The following is a 22,902-nucleotide window of genomic DNA, read 5'->3' as shown; positions in this document are numbered from 1 at the left end:
AATTCACATAGAACTTTCCAGTCACTCACCCAACCAAACAGAACCTTGTGGTGGCCAAGACACTTTAAGAATCCCATTAAGCAGGTGGATATTTCTATTTTACAGAGAAGGACAGAAATATTAAATAACCACACAGATAGTGGTTGAGCCGGAACACAAACTTAAGAGTCAGAGTCAAATGATCTGTGTCTTATCTCTGTTACAGATCTCCAACAACAACAAAGTTCTAAGCAATTAAAAGGGGGAAAAAGTGACAGCTTTACTTACTTTACATGTACTAAATAAAAGTCAATGCTAGTGGGTCTGCCAGGTGTTTAACCCAGGTTTGAACCTGGCTCCAAGTACACTGAGAGAAACTCAGTGTAGTATGTCTTTCTCTCTTCCTCTGTCCCTATTTGAAAAAGTTGGCTGGAGCAGTGAAGTCCCAGCAGCAACAATAACAACAAAATTATTATAAACAAATGTCTGAAATGGAGCACCACTTGTAGAATATAAAGATAATTGTTTGGGCCGGGTGGCGGCACACCTGGTTGAGTGCACATGCTACAATGTGTAAGGACCCGAGTTTGAGCCCCCAGTCCCCACCTGCAAGAGGAAAGCTTTACGAGTGGTGAAGCAGGGCTGCAGGTGTCTCTCTCCCTCTCTATTTCCCCTTTTCCATTTGATGTCTGACTGTCCCTATCCAATAAATAAATAAAGACAAAAAAGTTTCTTAAAAAAAGGTAACTGTAGGGAGTCGGGCAGCAGCGCAGTGGGTTAAGCACACGTGGTGCAAAGCGCAAGGACTGGTGTAAAGATCCCAGTTCGAGCCCCAGGCTCCCCACCTGCAGGGGAGTCACTTCACAAGCAGCGAAGCAAGTCTGCAGGTGTCTATCTTTCTCTCCCCCTCTGTCTTCCCCTCCTCTCTCCATTTCTCTCTGTCCTATCCAACAACGACAACAATAATAACTACAACAATAAAAAACAATAAGGGCAATAAATAAAATAAGCAACAATAATAACTACAAAAACAATAAGGGCAATAAAAAAGAGAATAAATAAGTTAAATTTTTTTTTAAAAAAGGTAATTGTTTAACAGTATTTACTAGAATATCTTTAGAAATTAGTAGTCAGAAACCACCTAAATTGTTCATAAACAATCCAACAATGTGAGATAATAGTTACAACTTAGAAAAAGAACAAATATTTAGAAAATAATAAAGAACTTAGAAAGAAAGTTTATTCTATCTGTATTATGGGTAGCATATGACTGAATTTCTTTTAAAATTTTTTTGTACAGGGGTCGGGCAGTGGCGCAGTGGGTTAAGCGCATGTGGCACAAAGCGCAGGGACCGGCTTAAGGATCCTGGTTCAAGCCCCCAGCTCCCCACCTGCTGGGGAGTCATTTCACAGGCGGTGAAGCAAGTCTGCAGCTGTCTATCTTTCTCTCCCGCTCTCTGTCTTCCCCTCCTCTCTCCATTTCTCTCTGTCCTACCCAACAATGAACAACATCAATAATGGCAATAATAATAACCACAATGAGGCTACAACAACAAGGGCAACAAAAAGGGGATGGGAAAATGGCTCCAGGAGCGGTGGATTCATGGTGCAGGCACCAAGCCCAGCAATAACCCTGGAGGGGAAAAAAAATTTTTTTTTACTATGTTTATTGGATAGGTACAGCCAGAAATTAAGAGGAAAGGGGGCATAGGGAGGGAAAGAGGGAGAGAGACAGAGAGACACCTGCAACACTGCTTCACTACTTAATATCACAGACAGAGCAAAATCAAGTCATGATTCTTTTAATAGTTATCATCCATCCTTGATTAATACTCAGATCCATAAATATCAAGGGGAATAAACAGAATAAAAGGAATCTCCAAATCATTTTCCCTTGGTAGAATATGTGTCTATTCTACCATTTAACCTCTACCTTAGAAACAATGATTTATAAACCCTGTGGACGTGGCTTTACTAATATGAAGTAGACTTTATGGTTTCTGATCCTTTTGAGTATGCTTCAAACCAAGGTCCACCAGCATCAGAATTCCTTGCTGCCTTTCAAAATTACCTTAGAGTTGGGAAAAAGAGCATAATAATTTAACAAAAGACTTTCGTGCCAGGTGCCAGCTCACACACAGAGCTCACAAGAATGCCCCAGGACTCCATCTCAGAGTTCATCACTGGGGCTCAATACTTGTCTGATTCCACTGTTCCTGGTGACTATTGTTTTTTTGGTTTGGTTTTTGATAGTGAGAGACAAAGAGGAGGGCAGAGAGAAAAAAAGAAGCACAGACACCTGCAGCACTACTGTACCACTTGTGAAGCCTTCTCTCCTGCAGGTGGGGATAATCCCCAGTATTATCCCTATGGAAGGGATAATAATTGAATCTAGAAATGGTATGAGTCTTCTTCTTCCTCTTCTTCTTCTTCTTTTTAAATTTTATTTCAGGGACTCCTCAATTACTCTAGGCATCTTTCAGCCTCTATAACATATTACCTCATTCATTTCTTTTTTTAAAAAGAATCTATTTATTTATTTATTCCTTTTTGTTGCCCTTGTTTTCTTCTTGTAGTTACTGATGTCGTTGTGGTCGGATAGGACAGAGAGAAATGGAGAGAGGAGGGGAAGACAGACGGGGAGAAAAAGACAGACACCTGCAAATCCGCTTCACCACCTGTGAAGCAACTACCCTGCAGATGGGGAGCCGGGGGCTCGAACTGGGATCCTTATGCTGGTCCCTGCGCTTCATGCCATGTGTGCTTAGCCCGCTACGGCTACTGCCCGACTCCCTACCTCATTTATTACTTGAAGATTTCTGTTCTTGGCACACTGCTATTTTCCTAACTTTTTTTTTTTTTTGCCTCCAGAATTATCTCTGGGGTTCTGAATCCCCTGCTCCTGGAGGCTATTTTTCCCCTTTTGTTGCCCTTATTGTTTATTGTTGTTATTATTGTTGCCACTGATGTTGTTGCTGGATAGGAGAGAGAAATCAAGAGAAGAGAGGAAGACAGAGGGGGAGAGAAAGATAGACACCTGCAGACCTGCTTCACTGTTTGTGAAGCGACCCCCTACAAGTGGGGGCGCCAGGGGCTCGAACCAGGATCCTTATACTGGTCCTTGTGCTTTGCGCCATGTGCACTTAACTTTCTGCACCACTGTCAGGCTCCCCTTCTTCTTCTTCTTTTTTTTTTTTTGCCTCTAGGGCTCGGTGCCTACACTACGAATTCACTGCTCCTGGAAGCCATTGTTTCCATTTTGTTGCCCTTGTTATTGCTGTTGTTGGCTAGAAGAGAGAAATCGAGAGAGGAGGGGAAGACAGAGAGGGGTAGAGAAAGACACCTGCAGACCTGCTTCACCACCTGTGAAGCAACCCCCCTGCAGGTGGGGAGCTGAGGGCTCGAACCTCTATCCTTTTGCCAGTCCTTGTGCTTCGTGCCATGTGCACTTAACCCAGTGCTCTACCAACCGGCCCCTAGTCTTCTCTCTCTCTCTCTTTTTTTTTTCTTCCAGGGTATTGCTGGGGATTGGTGCCTGCACTACAAATCTACTGCTTCTGGCAGCCATCTTTTTCTATTGTTCTTGTTCTTGGATAGGACAGAAGAAAAACTGAGAAGAGGAGGGGAAGAGAGGGAGAAAGATAGACACCTGCAGACCTGCCAACCAAGATCCCTCTGCGGTTGTGCCATGTGCTACCACCCAGCCCCCCAAATATTTTTTAATGACTGACACTTAGCTTCAGAATGCTTTAGTTATTCCGCCTGCCTCTGAAAAAGAGTGAGCATCCTAATTATGTTTTTTTTGGTTAATGTTAAAATAAATCTGCTTTCCAGATACATACTGATAAAAAGAGGCCCAAATAAAAAGCTTTTTTTTTTTTTAAAGCAAATGCAGTCCAAGATTAAAGTTTTACTGTGACTAAGCCACAAACAGGAAGAAAAAATTTCAAAGGCTGACCGTTTTAATGCTGTCTTAATGCAACATTGCACTTTGGTTTACAGGAGTGGTAATTATATAGTTAACATCTGGGTTTTGAGGATTACATTTGGGTAAACAAGGCAAGAGAAAGGAAGCACAAAAGAAATATTCAGGCTTCGTCAGGAAAAGTTTTCACACAAAAAAAACCAAAAACAATATTAACATTGGAAAAAAATATAAAACGTGCATTTTTAGGAAGTACGTACTCAAGTTCAGACTTACACGCTCCAACTCTCATAACAAGAATGAGAGATCAGGATACCGCAAACTAATAAAATCAATCAACAAAGCTGGAAAACAGGTGGTTAGCACCAGACAAGGCAGGATTTTCCTAAACGAGGCTCACCTTCGCTAATCTAAATCAGTTTTCAGAAATGGCGCCTACAGAAACTACCCAAATATCCCCTAATAATTTGCACTCCTCCACAGTAGGGAAGCCGTCTACTTACCAGAAGGGTCACTTTCTCTTTCAAGCTCTGCGGGTTTCCTCCCGCCCCATCTTACACCAAGAAAAAAAAAAAAGCAATGATGAGGGGTTTTTTTCCCCAAAACTGGATAGTAAGTGTGAAAGAATCAGTTTCACAGGGAACATGAGAGTGTTCTTAATCATAAGCTAGTCTGAATACAGATCAGTTTGCAAAGGAAAAGTTACACAGTAGTGAAAAACACAAGCCTGTACATAGACACACATACAGGCATAGATAGATAGGAAGGAAAACAACCCCACTGTGGAGCACGTAGCTAATCACCTCACAGCCTCAGAAAGGTCACTGCCTCACTCACCCTCTAACTGTACAGTCCCCTTTCTTTGCCTGACTCAAAATAAGGTTCCTCCTGTCGGCTTCCTGAAACATACTTAACTCCTCTACCCCTCAACCTTCAATATTATCTGCACTTTTTCTGTCATAAAGCACTCCAAGGAACTGCTCAGATTTCTTAATGGCAGTAAATATTTAACATGTTGAATAAATGGGCCATAAGCAGAGGTTTTGGAAGATGCAAAAAGACATGGATACTTGTATAAACAGGAATTTATGGTTTGCCTTGCCAATCTATTCCTTTTATGTGAAATTTCCATCTCCCGGACTACAATGTAAATACTTGTGGTTCCTGTTCATTTCGTTTTTTTCCTATTAGGTCACAATCTCCCAGTGACTCCTGTGAGTCATAACATGCCTGACACTGTAGTTAGATACTGCAGTTTTAGAAAATAATTGGATTATGGTGCCCAGGAGGGAGCACACCCCGTTGAGTACACACAGTAAGTAAGTACTGTGCACAAGAACCCAGGTTCGAGCTCCTGTTCTCCACCTGCACCGGGGAAGCTAAAGCAGGTCTGCACAGTTGTCTCTCTTTCTTTCTCCTTATCTCTCCCTCCCCTCTCAATTTCTCTCTGTCCTAAGTAATAAAAAAGAAAGAAAGGAGAAAAGAAAAGAAAAAGAAAAAAAAAGGAAGAGGAAAAAATGGCCTCTAGAAGCAGTGGATTCATCATGCAGACACCAAGCCCCAGAGACAGCTCTGGTGGGGGAAAAAAAATCAATAAAACCAGATTATTAGCACTTAAATTTCAGCTATCAACCAGACCCTATGTAAAATACTTTGATACTTCTATCTTGTTTAATAGTCACAACCTACAACATACTGAAACACAGAGATGTTAAAGCAACTGACCAAAATCTATGAGCTGGGGAATCTGGGATTAAAACCCAACAAGTATGACCTCATAGCCTATTCTTTTAGCTGTTATAGCAACTTTGGACCACAAAACCCTCAAACAGAGCACTTAAGCATTTTGACATTATAATAACAGTTACCAAAGAAAAGCTCAAAACACATGTTCTTTGTCCAACATAGTTAGAAATCAGGTAAAGCCCAGCAATTAGAGATGGTGATAGCAGAATTAGAGACAGTGATAGCTGGAAGGAAAGTCTGATGATCCAAGCCTGAAGTTATGGGGAGAGGGGTGTCAGGTTTGTCTTCCCTCTTCTACTTTTAATAGGCTGTTATAAAAGAATTTGCAGGGGCCAGGCAGTGGCACAACCAGTACATGCATACATTACCATGCACATGGGCCTGAGTTAAACCTTTCAGTCTCACTCAGCAGGGTAGACACTTCACAAGTACTGAAGCAATGCTGCAGGTGTCTCTCCTCTCTCCCTGTCTTAGCTCCCCTTTCCTCACGCTCTCATTTTTTAAATATACATTTTATTTACCTTGGTTAGACACACACACCAGAGCACTGCTTAGCTCTGGCTTAAGGTGGTGCTGGCGACTGAACTGGGACCTCAGAGGCTCAGGAATGGATGGGCATAACTATTATGCTACCTCCCCAGCACTCCCCTTTCCCTATCAATTTCTCTCTGATTCTATTTTTTTAAAAAATGGCTACCAGTGGCAGTATATATATATATATATATATATATATACTCTACAAGTTTAATTTTTATAATAGCACATGATGCTTGTAACAGGAAAAAAACAACTTACTACAAATATTGTTAAATCATTATTTTTTAATTTATGCTATGACAGAGATAAGAGCACCTCTTTAGCAATGTGCAGTGGTGAGGATCAAAATCAGGTCAGGGTCTCATATGTGTAAGTCTTGTCCTCTACTTGTTGAGCCTCCTCCCTGGTAGGAAAACAACTTGTTTTAATGCTATGAGACCAATTATTAACAGAAGGAATGAGCTGTAAGTCGTCAGCCTCCTTTCCCCTGAACCCTCCTAGATTAAGAACTACCACTTAGGGGTTGGGGAAATAGCATAATGATTATAAAAAAAAAAACCTTTTTTTAAAATATTTATTTATGTTCCCTTTTTGTTGCCCTTGTTTTTTATAGTTGTTGTAGTTATTGTTGTTCTTATTGATGTCATCGTTGTTAAATAGGACAGAGAGAAATGGAGAGAGGAGGGGAAGACAGAGAGGGGAGAGAAAGAAAGACACCTGCAGACCTGCTTCACCACCTGTGAAGCAACTCCCCTGCAGGTGGGGAGCCAGGGGCTTGAACCAGGATCCTTATGCTGGTCCTTGGGCTTTGTGCCACGTGCGCTTAACCCGCTGCGCTACCGCCCGACTCCTGGCAAAAAAAAAACTTCTATGCCTGAGGCACTGAATGCCAAGGTTCAATCCCCAACAGCATCATAAACCAGAACTGAATAAAACACTGGGAGTGCTGGGAAAAAGATAACACAGACTGTCACTGAGAACCTCCTAATACACTGTGCAGTTTTAACCCTCAGGCCTGAATATGCAACTGTTCACCACTCAACTTTGTCGTAAAGAATTCCTCCTCATCCTACAAAAACCTACATGTGCAAACCCCTCTGTGATAATGCCTTTCTCTCACCTTTGAAGAGAATTCATTTCTGTTCTTTTGTTTAATAATTTAGATTTATGGAGTTTTTACTGTGTGTTAAGTGTTGTGATAAATATCTTTACTTCATTATCTCACTGCATCTTCAACAGCCATAAGTACTACTATCCTCTCCTTTGCATTTTTTTAATTGGGGGGAATTAATGGTTTATAGTACATGCAGTTGTTGATATGTGTAAAATTTCTCAGGTGGGGGCAACAGCATAATGGTTATGCAAATAAACTCTCATGCCTGAGGCTTCAAAGTGCCAGGTTCAATCCCCTGCACCACCATATGCCAGAGCTGAGCAGTACTCTGGTGTTTCTCTCTGTCTCTTTCTGCATCTTTCTCAAAAATAAATAAATAAATAAAATATTTAATAAAATTTATCAATTTTCTGCAAGACACTCTCACCCCCAGCCTAGCTGCACCCCCCACACCCGCAAAGTCCTTTACTTTAGTGCAACACACCAAACCCAGTCCAAGTTCTACTTTGTGTTTCCCCTTTGTTTTTTGTTTATTTATTTTGTTTAATCTATTTGTTTTATCTATTCACTTTTTTTTTTATATACCAGAGCACTGCTCAGTTCTGATTGGGGGGGACGATGCAGTGAGGGGGACTAGACCTGGGACTTTAGAGCCTTAAGCTGGTGAGTCTCTTTGCACAACCATTATGCTATCTCTCCTGCCATTTATTTATTTTCTATAGAGGTAGAGAGAAATTGAGAGGGAAAGGGGAGGTAGAAAGGAAGAAAGAGAAATATATACAACACTGCTTTACCACATGTGAACTTCCCTGCTGCAGGTGGTAGCCAGGGGCTTGAACCATGTACCTTGCCTGCTATAACATGCGTGCTCTACCAAATGTGCCACCACCAGGCCCCCTGCCATATATAGTCAGTTTTATTTTATTTTATTTATTTGTTACCATAGTTATTTCTGGGACTCAGTGCCTGCACACAAACCCACCACTCCCAAAGACCTCCCCCCCACTTCCTCCTTTATTTGATTGGACAAAGAGAAATGGGGAGTGGTGGGGAGAGAGAAAGAGAGCACCTGTAGCACCAATTCACCACTTGTGAAGCTTCCCTGTGTAGGTAATTCCCTGGGGGATTGAACCTCCTGATGTCAGTTCAACCAGATGCACCACTGCCCTGCCCCCCAGATTTATTTATTAATTAATGAGAGGGAAACAAAGAACCAGAACACCAGGAAATGAACTCAGGAACTCTTACTTGAGAGTCTAATGCTTTATCCACTGTGCCACCTTCCAGGTTACTGTCCTCACCTTTGGCAGACAAGATAGCAAGGCTCAAATTCAGACTAGGAAGTGGCAGATCTGGATCTCCAGACTCTGATCCTTAAAACCACTATGCTGTCATCTCCTCTACCCTGAATCTATAGATACCACACTTACCTTAGTCCCTACACCAATTTCACCTCCGTGAAAACAAGCATCATTATTTCATTATCCTTGGATCCTGCCAAAAATAATAATGTGCTTTCAATATGCAGTGCTTGTTGACCCAACTTGAGTTAAATGAAGGTGGTGGCACACCTAGTTGAACACACACATTATCATGCACAAGGGTCTAGGTTCGAGCCCTGCAGAGAGGAAGCCTCATTAACAGTGAAGCAGTGCTGCAAAGTGTCTCTCTTTCTCTCTATATCTCCTCCACCCTTTGAATTTCTATCTTTATCCAATAAGAAATATTTTTAAAAGAGCTAAACAAGAACCAATCATTATAGAAATCCACTCTTCCAGTGGTCCGGGAGGTGGCACAGTGGATAAAGCATCAGACTCTCAAGTATGAGGTCCTGAGTTCAATCCCCGGCAGCACATGTACCAGAGTAATGTCTGGCTCTTTTTCTCTCTCCTCTTACCTTTCTCATAAATAAATAATTAATTAATTTTTTTTTAAAAAAAGAAAGAAATCCACTCTTCCATGTTTTCTTCCTTATAGTTCAATGTACCACAGATAGGCCTCTGGTAATTGTGGCTAAAGTGTACCACACACAGTAAGCCAAGCTTCCTAGCAACCAATATGTAACCACAACATTACTTTTTTTTTCACCATCACTGAAACAACCCAGTGAAGTTCCAGTGAGATAACACCAAACCTATGTCTAGGGACACCAGGAGTTCTTCAGGATCACAGAATGTTGCTCAAGTTTTTTCTTTATGAAAGATCCAAAAGTTACAGGAAACTTGTTAAATATGAAAGATGGAAAATATGAGTGGTTATCTGGAACCAATAAAAAATACTCAAAAAAAATTTTTTCATCCCAAATATCAAATCTGATTAAGTCAGGAACATTTCTTTAAGTGTTGGCCCAGCTGATAAGGTCAGCATCAATGCTGAATCCACAGGGCAGAGTCCATATGCATTGATTTCTCTGCATTTTAATTAGTGCTAGCCATGTGCCTCACACAGGGTAAACACTCCATTATTAAACACCAGTGCTCAGCTCCCAAAATACTTAAGGTTCTCCTAAAAGAGAGTTGACAAAGCTGAATTTCCTTGGTTTTGCATCTAAATAAGCCCCCTTTTTTTTGCCTCCAGGGTTACTGCCAGGGCTCTGCCACGAATCCACTGCTCCTGGAGACCATTTTTTCCCCTTTTGTTGCCCTTGGTGTTTTTTTTTTATCATTGTTGTGGCTATTGTTGTTGTTGTTGCTGTTGTTGGATCGGACAGAGAGAAATGAAGAGAGGAGAGGAAGATAGAGAGGGGGGGAGAAAGAAAGACACCTGCAGACCTGCTTCACTGCCTGTGAAGCGACTCCAAAGCAGGTGGGGAGCTGGGGGCCCAAACCCGGATCCTTATGCCGGTCCTTGCGCTTTGTGCCACGTGCGCTTAATCTGCTGGACTACCACCCGACTCCCCTAAAAAAGTCTTTTTTTTTTTTTGTGCCTTTTTTTTTTTTCCTCCAGGGTTATTGCTGGGCTCGGTGCCTGCACCATGAATCCACCGCTCCTGGAGGCCATTTTTCCCCCTTTTTGTTGCCCTTGTTGTTGTAGCCTCATTGTGGTTATTATTATTGCCATCATTGATGTTGTTTGTTGTTGGATAGGACAGAGAGAAATGGAGAGAGGAGGGGAAGACAGAGAGGGGGAGAGAAAGACAGACACCTGCAGACCTGCTTCACTGTCTGTGAAGCGAGCGACTCCCCTGCAGGTGGGGAGCCAGGGGCTCGAACCGGGATCCTTACGCCGGTTCCTGCACTCTGCACCACATGCGCTTAACCCACTGCGCCACCGCCCGACCCCCAAATAAGTCTTTTAAACATAGGCCTTCTCCCCTACTTACCGTCCTAATCCACCAAGATTAATCCATCCAGGACTGATCTACCATACCTCCTCATCCCCAAATTCTTTATACCTACCAAATTACAACTCTTTAAGATCTAAATCAATTCAAATCTCTCCTCCCACTTTTTTTTTTTGGGGGGGTGTCATGGATCAAACCCTGGGCTTCATCCATATGAAGCATGTGCTCAACCACTGAGCTACACTCCCAGCCCTAGTCTATTCTTTGGCAACATTTCCTAAACAGACAGGCCTCCTAATCACTCTTTGCTCTGAAGACCTTTCACACTCAGCACAACACTGTTTAATAGAACTTTCTATTGTCAATATAATGGAAATGTTCTGAATCTGTGCTATACTTTTAAAAACATAGCAAGTCACCTTGCAGGACTGCAAAGGCTTAATGTCTCATCATCACTCTGAGGTCAATATGTCACATGAATAAGCATGTATTTACTCTTTTCACCAGGGCACTGTTCAGCTGGGGCTTATGGTGGTGGAGGGGATTGAACCTGGGACTTTTTACATAATCATTATGCTATCTACCCCCACCTTGGTGTCTTATTCTTTATAGCAATAGACAGAGTTGCACAAAGCAAATACCAAATTTACACTACCTCCCAGAAAGCCAGATAAGATTTAAAAAAAAAAAAGTGATAAATACAGTATCTGGGCTGATGATCTCTCTCTACCCCATCTATCTCATCCTGAATGTCAAGACATGCAGAGGAAGGAAGAAGCAGCTTTCTAGACACAAATGACCTCTGGTCAAGCCACAAAGCACTTTGGTTTAAATGACATTTAGGCTCTTCACCTACAAGCCTGACTACACAAGTATCTCTTTCTATTAGCAAATAGCTAAATTCAGATGACAAACCATGCCAACTAAAAATTTAGATACTTTCCAAGATATATAGCTAGAAAAACAGCCCAAGTTGGCTGGGGAATATAGTGCAGTTGGTAGAGCACCAGAATTGCATGCCTGAGGTTCCTCTCATATGAAACTAACTCATATTAAATAAAGTAGAGAATCAGATAGAGAGGGAGTGAGAGACCATAGCAGCAATGCTTCCGTCAGCCTGGCGTGGGCCTGGCACAAACCTGAGTCCTACACAGAGCAAAGCAGCACAAGACCCAAGTGAGCTATTTTGCCAACCCAAAATATATATATTTTTAATATTTATTTCCTTTTTTGTTGCCCATATTGTTTTTATTGTTGTTGCAGCTATTGTTGTTGATGTTGTTGTTGTTGGATAGGACAGAGAGAAATGAAGAGGAGGGGAAGACAGAAAGGAGAGAAAGACACCTGCAGACCTGCTTCACTGCCTGTGAAGCGAACCCCCTGCAGGTGGGGAGCCGGGGGCTTGAACCGGGATCCTTACACTGGTCCTTGCGCTTTGTGCCACGTGTGCTTAACTCGCTGCGCTATCCCCCCAGCTCCCCCAAAATATTTTTTAAAAAGAAAGGTTTTGTTAAATATATTTTATTAGTTTATCATTTCAATAAAAGAAAGATACAGAGAGAGAAATCAGAGCACTGCTCAACTCTGGCTTACAGCAGTACTGGGAATTGAACTTGGGACCTCAAAGTCTCAGGCATGAGAGTCTTTTGCAGAAGCATTATGTTATCTCCCCAGCTCAAGGAAAGAATATTAACCTAATCCTATTTGTACTTTCTTTTACCTATTTATTAAATATTTTCTTTATAGCCTATTAGTGGTATTTCCCTGTTCAGGTATGTGTAAATTCACTGGCACTTCTCCCAGTATAGACTCATAGTAAATCAGGTCGTAACACTTAAGCATAACTATTAAAACACACACACACATACACACTATACAGAAGAGAGGAGTTCGGCCACTATGGCACTCCGCTGCCTTCTGCAAGTGCCTTATTCCATAAGCCCCAATTTCTCGTGGGCAAAATTGATCCTTTGTAGGGTAAGTCACAGAAACATGTTTCTAAGATTTACAGCCTGGGAGACAAAGGATTGGACTTTCAAAGATAAGGTCCTGAATTCAATCCCTAGCATCACATATGGCAAAATGATGCTCTAGTTCTCTCCCATAGGCCAACCAACACTGTTAACAAATAGAGCTTTAAAAAATAAATAAGTTGCATGTATAAACTATTGTATTTACTATTGAATGTAAAACATTAATTCCCCAATAAAGAAATAAATTTTTAAAAATAATAATAAATAAATAAATAAGTTGGGGGCCAGGCAGTAGCACAAAGAAGGACACAGGGAGCCTGGTTTGAGCCCCTGGCTCACCACCTGCAGGGGGGTCACTTCACAGGTGGGGAGGCAGATCTGCATGTGTCTTTCTCTCCCCCTGTCTTCCCCTTTCTCTCTCCGTTTCTCTCTGTCCTATCCAACAATGATATCAATAACAACAACAATAATAAATACAACAACGATAAAACAACAAGGGCAACAAAAAGGAAAAAGAAATAGCTTCCAGGAGCAGTGGATTTGTGGTACAGCCACCGAGTCTGGGCAATAACCCTGGAGGCAAATAAATAAATAAGTGGGAGTCCGGCGGTAGCATAGTGGGTTAAGCACAAGTGGCACAAAGCCCAAGGACCAGTGTAAGGATCATGGTTCAAGCCCCCAGCTCCCCACCTGCAGGGGAGTTGCTTCACAGGCAGTGAAGCAGGTCTGCAGGTGTCTTTCTCTCCCCCTCTGTCTTCCCCTCTTCTCTCCATTTCTCTCTGTCCTATCCAACAACGACGACTACAATAATAACTACAACAATAAAAAACAAGAGCAACAAAAGGGAATAAATAAATAAATTTTTAAATATTAAAATAAATAAATAAGGAGCCTGGTGGTGGCACACAGACCCAGGTTCAAGCCCCAGGCCCCCACCTGTAGGGGGAGAGTTTCATGAGCAGTGAAGCAGGACTGCAGGTGGGTGTCTCTCTTCATCTTCCTCTTTATTTTACCCTCCCCTCTCAATTTCTCTGTCCTATCAAGTAAAAATTTTTTAAAAATTAAGAAATGGCTGCCAGGAGCAGTGGTTTCATAGTATAGGCACTGAGCCTCAATTGTAACCTTGGTGGCAATTTAAAAAAATTAAGTAAAAATAAATAAAGATACAAGATTCATGAATTTACTAGTGGTTCCTTATAATGGCTGTACTAACAAGTACAGACAAACATCTACACAAAGCTTTTTTTGGGGGGAGGGTATTGTTTTTAGTAATGTAGCCTTCTTTCCCCCACCCCACTATGCAAATGTCTAAGCAGCTTGGCACATGTAATAAAGGATATACATTTGTTGATGCAGACATACTTAAAATAAAACAGAAAACTGGCTAAGGGTCAGAGAGATGTACAGCATCAGAGCACTTGCATATGGGGGAGTCCCAGATTTGATCCCCAGCATCACCAACAGTCAGAGCTGAGAGATGCTCTGCTCAAAAAGAAAATTGGCTGAGTCAAGTCAGAGCACAATCTAATTTCATAAGCAAGAATGAAATTATTTACTGTTCTGATTTAAAAATGACAACCACGCAGAATAAAGATACCCTTTTGATATACACACAATAAAAGTCTGCAGGTACACACTATGTACATTTGTTATTCGAGAAAAAGCGAGTCACCACCACCCACCTACTTGATAGAGCACAGAAGGATGCGTATTAAACAAGGAAAAGGCGATTTGGGTTATGACTTGAATTTTGCTAATTTAAGTCCAACCACGTTCCCCCCCCCCCCCGCCCCAACACAGGTAAAGTTTGCACACATGGCTTGCCAAGGCCAGTCTGTCTTTGTTTCCTTCTCTTCGGCATTTACCCAAGATCTTGGCTCAGAGACAGAAACTCCCACTCTCGATTGGTTCATTCTGTCCTATGCAATTAAGCAATACCACAATCCAGTAAAGGCAAGGGCTCAATTATTTATCTGCTGGCCGAGTTTACCAAGTGTTTATAAAAGAACAATGTCAAGGAGAAAGAAAAGGCTTCCTTTATTCTAGAGCTCGGTTAAAAGCGATCGTGTGTTTCTAGAGAGAGGGAAACACGCTTCACGGGGAAGGAATTTAGAAAGAGTACAAGACTGTCAATTTCCCTACAGGAAACTCGATTCTTATGCAACAAGCCTCCCCTCAGCCAATCAGAGGCTGCAGGGGAGACACCTATTCCCACCTTCGAAGGGCGCCGCCGACTCCCGGGGGAGCGGGAAGCGGCCGGGCTGAGCGGGTGGCCCAGGCGCGACTGGGAGGAGCCCCCAGCCCCCGCCCCGCGGTCTCCGCCGGCGTGACAGTCACTCCCGCGGCCCGACGGCCCCGAGCCTCTGGGAGCAGGAAGTCGGGATGGGGGTGGGGGCTGCCCCTGACTCCTGTCACTCCCACCAGGGTACCCTCGCCCCGTGTCCTCCTCCTCGGACCCAGTCTCTCCTCCTCGGCGGCTCTTTCCCCGGAGAACGAAACTTCCAGCGTCCCCCACAGGCCCGCTCCTGTCATCCCGAGTTGTCCCTCCTAAACACAGTCCGCGTCTCCCCAGCTCCCTCAGCCCTACTGAAGTTTCTACCCGCGACTCCCCCAAACAGCCCGGAGGGTTCCAGACACTCCTGCGCAACCCCCCCCGTGGCCCCACCCTTCGCCCCCTTCACCTGTTTCTCCGGCGGAGGCCCGACGGGTCCGGGGCTGCACTTGCGCCTGGGTGCGGGCCGCGGGGCTCCCTCGGGCCTTAGGGCCTCTCCTCGCAAACGAGAGGACAGAGCGCCGGGTCGGGGTGCTAGTCAAGGATCGAGCTCGGGGTCGCTGCCTCCGCGCGACGAAGAAACCCCAGGCTGCCCCCCCCTCCCGAAGTATCCGCCGCAGCTCCGGAAACCGCTGAATTACAGCCCCTCCAGCCAATCCCCGCCCAGTCTCGGCCCGGCCGGGACTCGCCGCTCCTGCATAATTCATGAGACGGCCAGTTTTCCCCGCCACCCAGAGGCCCTGCACTGTGCGCACAGCTCCCGAAGCCCCGCCCACCGACCAATAAGACGAGCCTGTAGCAGAGGAGGCGTAGCCATAGGCCGATTGGGAACGCCCCCATTCTGGCTGTTCCGCTGACTCGGAGCCCCTCCCTCCGGAACAGCTGGGGAAAGAGCAGAGGCCTTGGGCACAAAAGGCCAGAGGGAGGAGGGAAAATAACCGGAATGTCCTGCTGAAAACTCAGCTGAGTTCCTGGCAGTGTGTGACGTCACGACACTTTAAATGCCCCTGATGCGGCTCTATCCTGCCTGTGTTCCCTCTTCCCGGCCCTTGGTACCACGTGGGGGCGAGGTTGGGAGCAATTTACCACGTGGGAATCAGTCACTTAGTCCCCAGGTGCTGCCACAGCTTCCCGGGGCCCACCATCTGAATAAGGTTTCTGGGGACGGCAAAAAAAGAACATGGGTGACTCCTACCTGCTTTGAACTTAAGTTGCTGCGTGAGTCGAGACACACATACACCCGGAAACATGACGTGGAAAGAAAGTAATTACTAGAATGCGTGGGGAGAGGGTAGTGGATTTAACTCTGTTCTGCGTTCTGTTGCTTCGGTCTTTCAAACGCCACCGGCCCGCTATTGGCCGGGGCTCAAGAGTACAGAGAAGACAGTACAAATAAAGACTGACACATCTACACAATATTTTAATGTCAAAATACGTGACGTGACTTTTTTTTTCCTAGTTCACCTAGTCTACTTCAAACGCACGACTTACCGCACTGAAGCCAGTAGTTTATAGGAAATGTAGACATTTTACCTTGCATAACAGAGGATGTGTTTTGCATAATGGCGTGATTTGTGCGTCCTGATGCTATCAGAATTTTTTTAAATAACATCTATTAATAATTGTGGGTTTGGGATACACAGAGGTATAAAAAGGAAATCTAAAAAGGGCCCTACTACCTCATCCACTCAAATAACCTTTGTGACAGTTTTTTTTTTAATGAAACTAATACATGTTCATGGTTAGAAAATGTTAGTTCAGAAAAATAAAGTGAAGATCTGCACCCTTCCCTCATCAGTCCCTCTCCCCAAGGACAGCTATTCTTATTAATTTCTGGTGAGAAAAATCAATGTCTCTTAACCTGTTGGCAGTCACAGATCCTCCTGAGAGTCTGCTTGGAGACTGGGTTCTAGCCCTAAAGATACACAGCACAAACCTACAAATTCTCAGCCTTGCCCGGGAACCTGACATCCAGTCAAAGACTCCAAACTTGAAGCATTGTTACACCTTATTATGTGCAAGAGAGGGGTGAAAGCATCAATAAATAGGGCAACTAGTTAGGGTCACTGGAGGTGGGATTGAAAGTTTCTCCCTATAAACCAGCCCAGTATGGAAATTACTGTATTTATTCATCTGGTGTCTGTATGTCTTGATCATTCTGTTTGTCTTTACCTTCACTCCCACCTTCCACCTCACCTAAACTCTGTCTTAGCCTCCACAGTCACACAAGGCCTAATATTTCTTATTCACTGCTTATAAAAGCTAGATAAGCATAACCTCTTTTCTTCCTCACAGTAATTATGCTTAACAGAAAGGATGACTATATTATTTACTGGTAGGACAATAAGGGCAAAATAATATGATAATCTCAAGAGCATAGAGATATTTTGAGGTATACCAAGTAGTTCAGTCAATGTTGTGGTATGTTGTTTTGCTTTGTTGCCACCAAGGTTAGCTATAGGATTTAGTGCCTACATCATTCCACTGTTCCATACCACTGTTCTGGGCAGAGTTTTGCTTTTTTGTTTGTTTGTTTTGTTTTGTTTTGTTTTGTTTTGTTTTACCAGAGCATTGCGTAGCTTTGGCTTATGGTGGTTCAGGGACCTGTGATTTCAGAACCTCAGACTTTTGCATAACCATTATACTATCTTTCCACCACTCTGTTAATTTTTACCAGACCACTATCCAGCTATGATGTATGGTGGTGCTGGATATTAAGCCGGGGACTTTTGGTGTCTCAAGCATGAAAATCTTTTTTTTTTTTTTTTGTCACCAGGGTTATTGCTGGGTCTCAGTGCCTGCACAACAAATCCATGGCTCCTGGTAACCATTTTTACCTTTTTTTTTTTTAATTTGACAGGACAGAGAGAAATTGAGAGGGGAGGGGAGACAGAGGGAAAGAGAGATAGACAGCTGCAGATCTGCTTCACTGCTTGTGAAGTGGGCACCTTGCTGGTGGGAAGCAAGGGCTTGAACCTGGATCCTTGTGAATAGTAACATATGCACTTAATCATGTACACCACCACCTGGCCCCCATGAAAGTCTTTTTGTAATACCATTATGCTATCTCCCCAGCTGACCCCCATTTTATTTTTAAATTTCCACCAGGGTTACTGCTGTAGCTCAGTCCTCCCAGCACTACAAATCCAATGCTCCTGGTGACCATTTTTTTCTTTTCTTTTCTGTTTTCTATTTTATTTGGTAGGATAGAAACTGAAAGGGGAATATATATATATGGAGAGAGAGAGAGAACTACAGACCTACTTCACCACTTATGAAGCATCCCTCCTGCAGGTAAAGAGTTGGGGTTTGAACCTAAGTCCTAGCACTTGGTAATGTGTTCACTCAACCATGTATGCCACTGCCTGGACCTCCCCCCCATTTAAAAAAAATTTATATTTATTTATTTTCCCTTTTGTTGCCCTTGTTGTTTTTTATTGTTGTAGTAGTTATTATTGTTGTTATTGATGTCGTCTTTGTTAGATAGGACAGAGAGAAATGCAGAGAGGAGGGGAAGACAGAGGGGGAGAGAAAGACAGCACCTGCAGACCTGCTTCACTGCCTGTGAAGTGACACCCCTGCAGGTGGGGAGCCAGTTCCCCCCCATTTAAAAATTTTTTTTTTATAATCAGAGCATTGCTCATCTCTGGCTTATGGTGGTATAAATAATTGAACCTGGGACTATGGAGCCTCGGGCATGAGAGTCTCTTTGCATAACCATTATGCTATCTACCCTGCTATTTTTTAAAGATATATTTTTAATATTTATTAGTTTATTATTTATTCCCTTTTGTTGTTCTTGTTGTTTTATTGTTGTAGTTATTATTGATGTCGTTGCTGTTGGATAGGACAGAGAGAAATGGAGAGAGGAGGGGAAGACAGAGGGGGAGATAAAGACACCTGCAGACCTGCTTCACCCACCACCTGTGAAGCGACTCCCCCCGCAGGTGGGGAGCTGGGGGCTCGAATCAGGATCCTTACGCAGGTCCTTGCACTTTGTGCCACGTGCGCTTAACCCGCTGTGCTACCGCCCGACTCCCAGCCCTGCTATTTTTATTTATAGAGGGTGAAAGACAGAGATGGAGATGGAGAAGGAGAGATACCTGCAGCACTGCTCTACCATTCATGAAGCTTTCTCCCTGTAGGTGGGAGTATGGAGCTTGAACCCAGGCTTTTGTTCATGGTAGAGTGTGCATTCTACCAGGTGAACCATTGTCTGGTTCTCTGAGCCCAGATTCAGGGTTTTGTAATCTAGATCCCATAATAGTCCTTCCACTCAAACCCTGTTATCTCCTGATAGACCTCAGTATATAGTCTTTGTTTCCCTCATGCTCTTTACTCCCAATCACACAAAAGAATCTCCTGCTAAAAAACATCTCTCCAAAGGTCACGAGATAGCTCACCCAACAAAGTGTGCACCTCACCTGCCTAAGGTCTCAGATTCAGGCCCCCAACAGGGCATCCCCTGTTCCATGGATGGTGATGTCATGCTATGGTGCTGTGGTACCTTTCCCATTCTCTGTCTTTTTCCCTGTTTCTGTTTATCTAAAAGGAAAAAGGTTGGCCTGGGACTGAGAGTTAAGTAAAATAGGGGCTGGGATATGTAAACAAAATTAACACTTTAAAAAAAAATAGGGGCCGGGAGATAACTCACCCAGTAGAGTATGTGCCTTAATATGTTCAAGGTCCTAGGTTTAAGACTCAGCAACACATGGTAGTACTATAGATGGCACTGGGAAAGCTCATGGATAGTGGAGTGATACTATGATGTCTCTCCTCTCTCTCCCTCTTCTTCCCCTCTCCCTTTATCCTCCCTTAAAAAGGGGGGGTCAGGCAGTAGCACAGCGGATTGAGCACATGTGGCGCAAAGCACAAGGACCAGCGTAAGAATCCCAGTTTGAGGCCCCAGCTCCCCACCTGCATGGGGAGTTGCTTCACAAGCGGTAAATCAGGTGTCTTTCTTTCTCTCCCCCTCTCTATCTCCCTTTCTCTCTCCATTTCTCTCTTTCCTATCCAACACAACATCAGTGGCAACAATAACAATAATAATGACAACAACAAGGGCAACAAAAGCAGGAAAAAATGACCTCCAGGAGCAGTGGATTTGTAGTGCAGGTACCGAGCCCCAGCAAAATAACCCTGGAGGCAAAAAACTAAGTCCTTTCCAGCAGGCAAGATAGAGGGTACCTAGAGGGCACCTGCTTTGCAATATATGCAACCCTGGTTCAAGCCCCCAACATCACATGGGAGTAACATGCACAAGGAAACTTGATGAGTGGTAGAGCAGTGCTATGGTGCCTTTCTTCACTCTGTCTCTCTTCATTCTCTCTCTCTTTTCCCCCCTCTATCTCTAACCACTATTGAAAAGAGAAAAGGACAAAAAAATTTCAATAGTGAACATGAAATCACACAGACACAAAAAAGCCCTGGCAGCAAAACTAACAAAAACAAAAACATCTCCAGCCTAGTCCCAGTCCCTGGCTTTTCTCCACACTACTTAATCACCCTTGGCTTAGAGAGAGTAGATTTCACTCACTTGAGACAGTGATTTTTTTTTCTTGGTAGTAATTGTTAGTCATTACACCAGGTCCCCTGCATTGCTTGCTACTGTGGTCTATTTACATAATCATTGTTTTGCCTGAGACCCATCCTACCTGCAGGGTATTGGTTTAATCCCCACTGGTTAGATGGAAACTTGCTACCTTCACGCTCTTTTCTTCTCTCCACCTCTCTCCTAGCCACTTCCTTTTCTGACCTGCCACTTCCATTTCAAAAGATATAAAGGTATTTTCTCTGATCAATAAAGGCATTGCATTGCGTTCCCACTCAGCCACGAGTTCCTCGTTGCCGGACTAGCTTCACGAGTGGGAGACAGACGACCAGATACTCATGGCTGAGCTGTATGCAGTATCTCTTTATTCATGCGGAACGCAGCACAATCTAAGCCATCTAAAAGTAAACTAAATATAATCACAATCCTGTCCTTATATATACTTGCCAAGTAGGGTGTAAACAGGATGTCACGTAGAGAGGGTGGAGCAAAAAGAGATTGGTGAAAATCAGGGTGTGAAAAGGAGAGGGGGCCGAGTAGGCGAGAATTCTACCACTGAACTACCAATGCCCTGGAGGGAGGGTGGTGCTTAGTTAACAGTGGTTTATGTTAATAGACCGCAGCTTTAAGTGGGATCAAACCAATGCCATGCAGGCATGCCGGTGCTTAGTTAACAGTGGTTATGTAAACAGAACACAGTGTTAAGCAGGGGGGATTAAACCAAATGAAACAGAAGGGGTTTTTAGAAGCAGAATTAGAAGCATACCAACACCTCGTCTCTCTCTCTCTCTCTGGCGAAGCTAGTCTGGCATTTTGGCTCATGAACATGGCACCTAACCCACCCAGTCCCCAGATAAGTATACACCACTTGGCTCTCTGCAGCCTCATGTTTAACGAAGGTACTGCAGTTCCTTTTCTCCCTCTTCTTATTTCTCTGAGACCCCTCTGCCATGGGTGACCTTCCTCCTTATGAAGAGGTTTCCCAAACCCTCTACTCTTTTTTTCTTTATACAGTTTTTTATATCTCTGGGACATTTTGCTCTGGGCCGCACCTTGGATCCTCTTGACCATGGTCACAGCTTTCAGGGGATATGTAGGGCACCCTCCCAAAAGACTAAGGGACCTTGAGTCTGAGATCCAAGAGTTAAGAGACATGGTCATTGCACTTTTCAGCATGCTTTCTAGAGAAAGCAAAGCCTGTCCTGATCCTGACCCACCCTAAGCCCTCTGCATTTTGCCACAAGGCTCCCGTTTTGGCAGACATGTGTCCAGCTTCTCTGGCAGCCGCCGCAGCCACTTCTCTGCCATCCACCGACACCACTTATCTGGTGGCTTCCACTTCCGTGATTCCTCCCCCCACCACTACACCACTATCAGACACTGATATACCTTTGCTGGCTTCACGATGGAGCTTTTCCTCTGGAGCAAGTGCACACATTCCCAGTAAACGTTGCCCCCAATAAACAGAGACCTCAGGTGTGGTACCCGTATTCCTCCACAGAACTTCAGGACCTTCATCAGGCAATTAAGGAGGATGGTATTCATGCTTCATGGACCCATTTTACAAGGCCTTCTCTAGAACCTTAATATGCCACAAGACTGGAGGGACGTAGCTCGCTCTATGCTCCCAGGCCCACTCTTCCTTCAATGGGAGGCATTTTTTAAAGATGCATGTTTACAGCAATCCCAGAGAAATAGCCAGAATCATCCCGAGTGGGATTCTGAGGCTCTGTTTGGAACGGGTCATTTGGAAACTGGAATTCAACAAGCAGAGGCCAAGTTTCCACCTGGTTATTTTGATCAGGTATGCCTTTGTGCATTACAAGCATGGGAGAGGTTAACACCACCCATGGGAGCAGCCTCAGCCCCCATTCTCTCCCTTTGCCAAGAACCTGATGAATCCCTAGCTCAATTCATTACCAGGGTCCAATCAAGTTTGGAGAGAAAGATTTATAATCCTGACACCCCTTTTCTCCTCCTGCATTCTATTGTCTGGCATGGCATGCTTCTGGACTTCCGTCTGGCATGCCTCAGCCTTAAAAACAAACACCCAGACACCTGGATTTTAGTGACACAGTGTTGTTAAAAATTCGGCGGCTCTAGCTGGCCGGGCTAGCTTCACGGGCGGGTAACAGAGACGCAGAGACAATGGCTGGGCAGGGAAGCTGTATTTCTTTATTCAGGAACAACTATTCATAAACTAAACCAAACTAATCACCAAACAGAACTCTGCTGCCTCTTTGCCGCGGCGCAAGCACTCTCGAACTCTGCAACTCTCCAACTCTGGAACTCTGGAACTCTGGAACTCTGGCCCTCTCTCGGGGTTCCTTGGGGTGGGGCCAAGCGGGCCCAGAAACTAACTGGACTGATCCAATTCTCTTGGCGGGGGAGAACTAGAGCAACCCAATGTAAAGCATACAACAACACAGGAGGTTAGATCAAGCTCATGTCAGGCACCCATTATGACACAGGCCTATGCAACTACCCTATATAAGTGAAAGGGGGCTTGCTTTCAGTGCAGT

At 44.0% G+C, this 22,902-nt stretch overlaps 1 protein-coding gene across 5 annotated transcripts in view; it reads right to left on the bottom strand.

Annotated features, from left to right (window-relative positions):
- STAT3 (signal transducer and activator of transcription 3) overlaps nt 1-15,542 on the bottom strand; it is a 91,214-nt gene extending 75,672 nt beyond the window's left edge. For 4 of the 5 annotated variants that reach the window (XM_060203489.1, XM_007535002.3, XM_007535001.3 and 1 more), the window contains exon 1: nt 15,239-15,542. The gene's annotated coding sequence lies outside the window, so the exon portion shown is untranslated. The remainder of the gene's footprint in view (nt 1-15,238) is intronic. The other variant, XM_007535000.3, reaches the window with a different exon arrangement.
- Between the last annotated feature and the right edge of the window lie 7,360 nt (nt 15,543-22,902).

This window comes from Erinaceus europaeus, chromosome 12, assembly GCF_950295315.1.
Source record: "Erinaceus europaeus chromosome 12, mEriEur2.1, whole genome shotgun sequence".
Lineage (NCBI taxonomy): Eukaryota > Metazoa > Chordata > Mammalia > Eulipotyphla > Erinaceidae > Erinaceus > Erinaceus europaeus.
Note: the sequence above shows the minus strand (reverse complement) of the source record. Positions and strands in the feature narration are given on the sequence as shown.